The 7981-nt window shown below is 45.0% G+C and overlaps 1 protein-coding gene and 1 long non-coding RNA gene across 2 annotated transcripts in view; both read left to right on the forward strand.

The window, feature by feature from the left end:
• The first annotated feature begins 106 nt into the window (after positions 1 to 106).
• Positions 107 to 907, forward strand: LOC119298478. Its single transcript, XR_005145866.1, has 2 exons — positions 107 to 169; positions 254 to 907. It is a non-coding gene; the product is annotated as an uncharacterized LOC119298478 (long non-coding RNA).
• A 6599-nt stretch (positions 908 to 7506) lies between these two features.
• Positions 7507 to 7981, forward strand: part of LOC119304214 (respiratory burst oxidase homolog protein B-like) — a 6536-nt gene continuing 6061 nt past the window's right edge. Inside the window, exon 1 of the mRNA XM_037581387.1 lies at positions 7507 to 7798. The gene's annotated coding sequence lies outside the window, so the exon portion shown is untranslated. The remainder of the gene's footprint in view (positions 7799 to 7981) is intronic.

The following is a 7981-nucleotide window of genomic DNA, read 5'->3' on the forward strand; positions in this document are numbered from 1 at the left end:
AAGCTTGGATTGAGAAAGGTGGTTGTAGTAAGAAGGGGGAAAAGGAAAAGGAAAAGAATGATAAGCCCAAAAGGGCTCAAAAAGGTAACAAAAATAGATGCAAGTTGTGTGAGGTACTTGGGCACAGAATTGGTTCATCCAAGTGCATCTACACTCCTCAGAGGCCAAAGTATGTTTATGTTACTGTTTTTGCAAGTTTTTGATTTTGCTACTTGTTCTAGTATCTAACCAAGTCAAATGCTTTATTTTTTAGGAGGAAGCGTGCAGAAAAAGCCCCACCGCTTGTTGTTGAACAATGCTGGCCAGTGAAAAAAGCAAGACTCAGTGGCTATAGAAGGAAGAGCACTAAGCAGATAATGTTTGGTGACAAAGATATGGAGCTAACTGAAACTGTTACTGCTGAACATGAGCTAAGTGTTTGTGTTTTGGACGATGTGATGCATACTGAATCTGTTTTGCAGACGCTAGGGCAATCTGAAACTGTTGCAGATGAAGCAACTGTTGTGCTGCCATTCGAATCTGCTTTGACAACTGTGTTGCCATGTTTGGAGGTTGTGCTGCCAAGTGTTGAGTTGCAAACTGAAGTAGTTGAACAATGTGTGCCATCTACTCAATCTGCAGAAGTGCAAACTGAAGAAGTGAGACATGGTCAGGTGCAAAAGTTGAGGGGGCCAAAAAGCAAGAGCATCAGCATCAACAAACTATGCGCCGTGGAACCAAACGGTGGAAAAAAGCAGAAGAAATCGAGTGGTAGAAAGAAGCAGAAGAAATAGAGTCGAAAACATTCAAATTTGATGTGAAAACTTAAGTTTGTTGTCATTTGATGTGAAAACTTATGTTCTTTCATGTGATAACTTATGTGCTATGATGTTGATTTGACTTGAAATAAAATTCAAATTTGAACCGATATTCAAATTTGAACATATCTTCAATATTTTTTGAGTTCATTTGTTTGTTCTGTGATGTTGCATCGTTTTATGTACTACTATGCACTTTAGTTCATAAATCCAACCCTTTTTGTGAATTCCAACTCATAGTCACGGACAATGTTGACCAAACAGGCTCCAAAGTAAGGGAAAACGGCCCCATTTCTAAGCAAGTTTTTTTCGACCTTCTCAAAATCACCCAAAAAAGATTTTCTTAGCTTATATTATACCTATATAGGATCAATACGAAGTCTCACCTTTTTTTGAATAAGTATTCATATTATTTAATTTATTTTTGAAAAAACACCCTTTAATACAAAGTTAGCAATAAAACAAGTTTAAAAATTTTAAATGCAAAAATAACTTCAGATCCTCCTTAGTCACTCTAAAATGAAGCTAAGGTGATGTTTTTGATTTTTTTGCATTTTCAAAACCTCAAACCCTCTTCTCACTCCTGTGAACTCCATGCAACCTCAGTCGAGATAGTCCAATTTGTGAAGGTTTTTTCAAGCAAAGATCATTAGATCAAGTTTATCATTTTATATCATAACTATGTAACATAAAAAGGCTATATGCGCAGGTTTTTCATTTTTTAGATTTTTTTTGAATTAGTTATACACATTTGAATGTTCGGTCAAACCTTTCAAAACCCCATTGACTGCCTCCAAACCCCATGTAACCCTAGCGCCAAACGTCCACCGTCGATCTAACCCTAACGCCAAACTGCGGCCGTCGGATAGGCCTTCTAGAAGGATTCCGTGGGGGCGATCCGTGGGCTCCAATCTGATTGGCCACCGTTTTTTCTCTCTGACGAACAGATAACGTTGAGCGGGGGATCATCTAAGTGACCGTTGGGCCGAGCGGATCGGGCCCGGCAGAGCCTGGCGTGCGTGCGCACGGCCGTCGAGAGGGGGATGGGATGCATGCGAGAGGGTCAATGACATGTGGGCCATCCCTGTCCCATGCATGCCATGCAACGTCGCAGCCTAGCTATTCTTTGCTCGTGAACACCTAGCCCGCCATTGCATGCACGCATCGACGCAGTAAAGCACGGCAGGGGCGCAACGTATAGGTATGTCGCATCTAAGCTATTTTAACAAATGCATGTTTGAACGAGACGGACGCGTCGATGGTGCAGCTCCTTTTTCAGTGTCACGCGCGGATGAACGAGCCTGTTTCCCACGCGGCGTCACCGCCGATGCAAGTGCACGAAACGATGCAACTCGCCTGTGCTGCCCGTGCCTCTTTGGATGCTCTGGCCGCCGTTTTTTGAATTAATGCCCGCAATTACTTATGCCAGTGCGAACGGAGAAGAGAAAACGATCCAGAAGGCACCGTGTACACATTGACCACAGCTGCAACGCGGCTATAAAAGGGCACCATTTCCTCATCCTCTCACACTCATCTCTCAAGCCTCCTCCCCTTCTTCTTTTCGAGCCAAATCCCACTCGAGCCACCATGCAGTTCAACGGCCCTACCTACCGTCGCCCTCCCACCGTGCCGGAGAGGCAGTACCCGGCCGGAGTCGTCGTCGAGAATAGCCTGAGGGTGTGGGCCATCTCTAGGTGGAGGGCCCTAGAGAGTTCGCTCGCTTCTTCCTCCAAGCCGGCTACCGCCACCTCCCTCCGGGCACTCCGCCCATGTTCCACCTCCACGAGCAGTACGATGGCAACGCCAACGGCCTCGTCATCGGCCTCCACGTCACCTTCACCAACCCCTACGACGCTCACCACCTCCTCGGCCAGGTGTTCTGGTGTGGATGCGAGTTTATCGCGTTCACGACCTACAACATCTTCACCAACTTCCACCACATCTTCCCTCACCCCAACGGCATGCACACCCTCCCCTACCAGATGCCGGAGGATGACGAGTGAGGGGCCCAAGGAGGAGGGGCCAAGGAGTGGCAAGGAGGAGGGGCCAAGGAGTTGTTCAAGGGGCGAGTCTTCTATCTATCTAGTTTGGGGCTCTAGTTTGTGTTTGTGTTGGTTCGGGCGTGTGTGCCCGTGTCTTTTATATATCTAGTTTTAATTATTTTACTTTCATGTTTTATGAACTATATGTAGTGGGGGGATGCCCCTCTATATGTTTTATCTATCTATGCTACTAGGGTACCCGATGCCCCACTATCTATCTATATGTTTTTTCGGTCCTAAAGTTTCTCCATTGCATTTTATTTCTGTGGCCATGTGTACTAAAAAACAATTGATCTGGTATCTAAAATGTACGTTACCAAGAAATTGACAATAAAGATTATGTACTGTACTACATAATCATACAGTTGGTATACAATGCATTTGAAGACAATGGGCAAGAAAAATGCTAATTATCTGGTGCTGATGACATGCGCAAGTGTTGTTTGATGTTTAAATCATGCTTGCTATGTCATTTTTTGCTGCCAAACATGGCATTAGCGAGAAAGGTCATTTGGGCACTGAATGTATTAAAGTATACACCATATATAAAAATGTCTAGCCAAAAGATTTGGGTGTACACCCATGACCAAGTATGGATCCGCCCCTGGTTGTAAGGGGATGCCCCTCTATGTTGTAAGGAGATGCTACTAGGGGCACACTAGATGTCTTCTTTTTTGGGCACAACCTTTTTCGGTTGAAACACACGAGTAAAAACTTTGAAAACACCATAGCACAAGTAAAAAATATATTAAGAAATGGTGCTTGGTTGAAATAAACTAGAACCAAACAATTGCAACTTTTTTGGTTCACAAAGACTGCTCAAATAATTATCTCAAATAGCTTATGCATAAAAATATCTCAAATAATTATCAGATGAGTTATCTCAAAAAAGGTGACTGCAGGAAACTTAAAATTTGTGAAATGATCTAAAGCCGAAAAGATATATCGATGTTAATGACCGTGTGCATTTTTTTTGCACTCCTTTTATCAATGGGCCTGGATATGTTCTATTCGGCCCTGCCTAACTTCTATATGGGCCTGGCCTTTTCGGGCAACTGTGGACGAACCTTTTTTTCCTTTTCTCCCTCTACCACTGAAACTGAAACTGATGACGAACTGAAGAAATAAAAAACGGGGCCGAAACAGAGTGGAGAGGACATGCTGAATTCATACAGCGCAACACTTTTATTCAAATGTACATATCATCCCGATTACAAATGATGCCCAATCTATTCACTTACGACTAATTATCATCACATAAACAAATGCGAGACCAATTACACAAACATAAAAAAGTGCGGCCATGAGCCCCATCAAATTGCCCTGCTTCTGCAATTTGATGAGTTTCTTCATCTGCTTGTTCAGCTTCTTCAGCTCTGCCGTCACTCCTGCATCCCCCACAGTAGCACCAATGGAAGGGCGGGCGCCCCCGATGGAATTGCCAGATCCAGGGACCCCGGATCCAGATGCGCCCGATCCAAACTTGCCCAACTTCTCCGCCTCCAACAGTAAATCGAGCTCCCCCGATGCACCCTCCAGTTGAATCCGCTCTATGTACTCATCTAGCCACTCAAAATGGGTGCATTGCTTCAATTTCTGAAATCGGAAAGATGAACCCTAAATCCCAAATCCGATGGGGAAAAATGGGCAAATATGAAATTGGGAGACAAAAACCAAAATTGGCATATTGAGAAGTAAAATCTCACCTTTCCCTGCTCTGGTTTGCTCTCGCATTTCACGAATTCCCGCCCAAGGTTGCCATTCTTGTCGGTCGTTGTGACTAGCCGCTTCAGGGGTGCGATACGTGGGCATGCAGGGCATCTTGTCATGGGCACTGCGCCATAGCGCGGCCATGAGCGGCGGGAGGCTGAAGCGGAGCTCGACATTGCTAGGTCGCGGCCCGGAACGGCGTTGCTGCGCGTCGTCGCCGAAGAAAAAAAACAACAACGGTCGGGGAGGGGGAGGGGGGAGGATGGGCTCGGGTGCTGCACGGCTCGGGGCACGGCTCGGTGTCCTCTTGTACCAATGCTGACCTGGATAAGTTAGTGGGTCCCACGCTGTGGATCCCGCTCACCTGACCAATGCTGAGTTGGATAAGTTAGTGGGTCCCATGCTGTGGGTCCCGCTCACCTGATTCGAGTTTTAAACATGTGTCTTTGGATTAGGCAGCAGTGTCGCATGGGAGCTATTTTTTCCAACGAAGATGTCGCATGAGAGCGATTACAACCAACTACGTCGCATGAGAGACAGTTCACACCAACGACGTCGCATGGAAGCTATTCACCCTTTTACTTCACACCCTGCCTGACGAAAGAGCAGAGGCCACAAAGCGTGGCCAAAAAGTCAAAAGACGTTAGTATCTGGGGAGAAATTCTGAATAGGACCGTTCAACAGTAGATTAAGGCGGCGTGTGTGATAGGCTGATAGCCGGCCCAATGCTTTATTCAGAAGAGCGGCACAAACAGGACATGTAGAGAGAGAGAGAGAGAGAGAGAGAGAGAGAGAGAGAGAGAGAGAGAGTATGGGCATGGCCACTTGGATGGATCGATGAGGCCATGAGGGAGGGGAGGGGCTCGTCGATCACTGTCGATGGGTAAAGCCCAACCAACTGACAAGACTTTGCTAAAACACATCAAGGCCGATTGTCAGTCTGATGCTGCACAATGTACGGCTAGCAAAAAAAAAAGGATTCGTTAGGTCGTCGCTGCATGTGAAAAATCTTGGTTTCATACATGTGTTACAACTACAAGTAGCGAAAATGTCGTTGGTTGTGCCTTGCCTGCACCAATAAGTTGACAGTACAAATTCTAGCTAACCTGCAAATCACACATGTTAATAACGCTGCTACACTTGGGAAGTGTCAAGCTTAATTATGATTGCAAGATATAGTTATTGTTTCCATCATCTCAATTATTGGTTACTTATATATACCTTGCAAGTGCTGCATATGCTGAGCTATATATATATATATATATATATATATATATATATATATATATATATATATATATATATATATGTTCATCGTCAAGTCTCATATCATGATGCTCTTGCAAGTCTACGAGACTGCCATGTGGCCTGGCTATTTGTTTATCCCTACTCTTGACTGATCACTGATTGCTTAATTAGCGGCCTGGAAAATACAGGCCCTTCACGTTGCTGCTACTACTAGTTGGAAGTTGGAACCATCGTCTCTCGTGCACCTGTCCTGATTCTGAACGCGGATTTTTCGCGACTGATTTGTGGCTCTCTGTTTAGATTAGTGCTCATGCAGTTGCGACTTGTACTTAATTACTACTCTCTCCGTCCGAAAAAGCTTGTCCCTGAAATGGATGCAGTTGGGACCTGTACTTAATTGAGTGACAAGCTTGGGACAGTTTCTTGAGAAGTGGTTTGCTAAAAGGCCAATGTATGGCAAATAAATGCGGCAGGATGGTGGATTTTCCCTTTTACTGTGTGTGTGTGTGTAACTGAACAAATGCCAATATTTTTTACCAGACCCATGCCCTCCTACTCTGGTCCATGTGTTAATCTTTGCAAGTAAGGGCTTGTATATATATTTATGAATTTGGATTGCGACCTGTACTGAATTACTATACAACATGTTCAGTTTCTTCGGAAGTGGTTTGCTAAAAGGCGAATGTATGTATGGCAAAGAAATGCGGCAAGATGGTCGATTCCCCCTTTTACTGCGTGTGTAACTGAACAAATACCAGGAACAGTTTTTTCTTCTTCTATACGTAGGATTTATTTTATCTTTTTTGTCACGGATACGTTTTCTGGTATTTTTTCACGAAACTTCACGCGGTAGTAGATTGGGAACCCAGGTTGGATATCCCCAAATGTCACACATTTCTGAATTGTTTTGGTATTTTTTTACATTTAATATTCGTATAGGTGTGTGGAGCACCCAGAAGCTCCTGTGCATTTTCCCTTCTTCTATATATTTATCAATTTGTATTTCAGCAGATGAGTGCAGGAGGAGGAGATGGAGCACCCTATGCTGCTTGCTTGCTGGCTTGCTTGGTTGTGTGTTGTGTTTTGTTAGCTAGGCTGGGAAGGTGGGTGAGAGGCCGTTGTTTATCACATGGCATTTGATTAATGAACTAACCCCTGCCTGCTTCCATGTAGTATGAAGCGTCGGGACTGCCTTCACGAGCTTGCAGGAAACTCCAATACTGTCATGTGTCATGTCATTAACCACTGATTGGGCCGTTTGACTAGTAATCAAAGGTACATGGCCCAAGGAAGGCATGTGCAGTGCATTCATTGAGGCAAGTATTAGAACTAAACTAATGTAAGCCCAACATGCATGCACCCCAATCAGTCTCACACATGGGCGACTCCACTTTCAGTAAAAAAGAAGAAGAAGAAACAAACTGCTGGTCCTGGAGGCAAACCTCCGAGAAGAAACTGCTTGCACAAACCGAGGACGGGTTCAGTGCAACGGTGGTTTCCGGCATCGGCATCACTGGCACGTTTGTCAGTACCTACAAACAACGGTGCATTTCAGCTACTAAATATGGTTCGATTAGCACTACTTTCTAACTATCTTTTATATACAGCAATGGAGGAACTAGTTGGGTGCGTACAGGTACAGGATCCAAGGCCGGTCAAGTTGTGCCAACTGACTGACAGTCAACCTTGGGTGCAGGATCCAAAGGCCCGTCAGCCTGTGGGCAAATTTAAACCATTTTCGCGGTGTCAATCTGTCGCGAGGCACACCATCCATCATCACTAGTTAATGCCCAGGCAAGGCAATTTTGCTCCAGGCCTCCAGCCAAACACAAGCAGGCCCTGAGTACCAGGCAGCAGGTCAGGTCAGGTGGGCAAGTGACACTTGCATCTGAAACAGCTCCAGACAACTCTCTTCTCTTCTTCTTCTTCTTCTTCCGGTGGAGTCCCGCGAAATGCTCCGGGTTCCCGTCAGTGGCTCAAGAAATCGCTCCCGGGTTTAAGGTACAATCTCCCCCCGCCCCCCCTTCGAGTTTTCAAACAGGAAAAAAAATGGCTTTTATTTCTTGTGTGCTTGATTCTCGGTTCACTCCTTCACTCCCCTACTCCTACAACAGTAGAACGGAATCTCCTTGAGCTCCTCTTCCATTTCCCCTCTCTCACAAACCTGCTGGCACCAAGAAATGT

The sequence above is a fragment of the Triticum dicoccoides genome, chromosome 5A (genome assembly GCF_002162155.2).
Source record: "Triticum dicoccoides isolate Atlit2015 ecotype Zavitan chromosome 5A, WEW_v2.0, whole genome shotgun sequence".
Taxonomy (NCBI): domain Eukaryota; kingdom Viridiplantae; phylum Streptophyta; class Magnoliopsida; order Poales; family Poaceae; genus Triticum; species Triticum dicoccoides.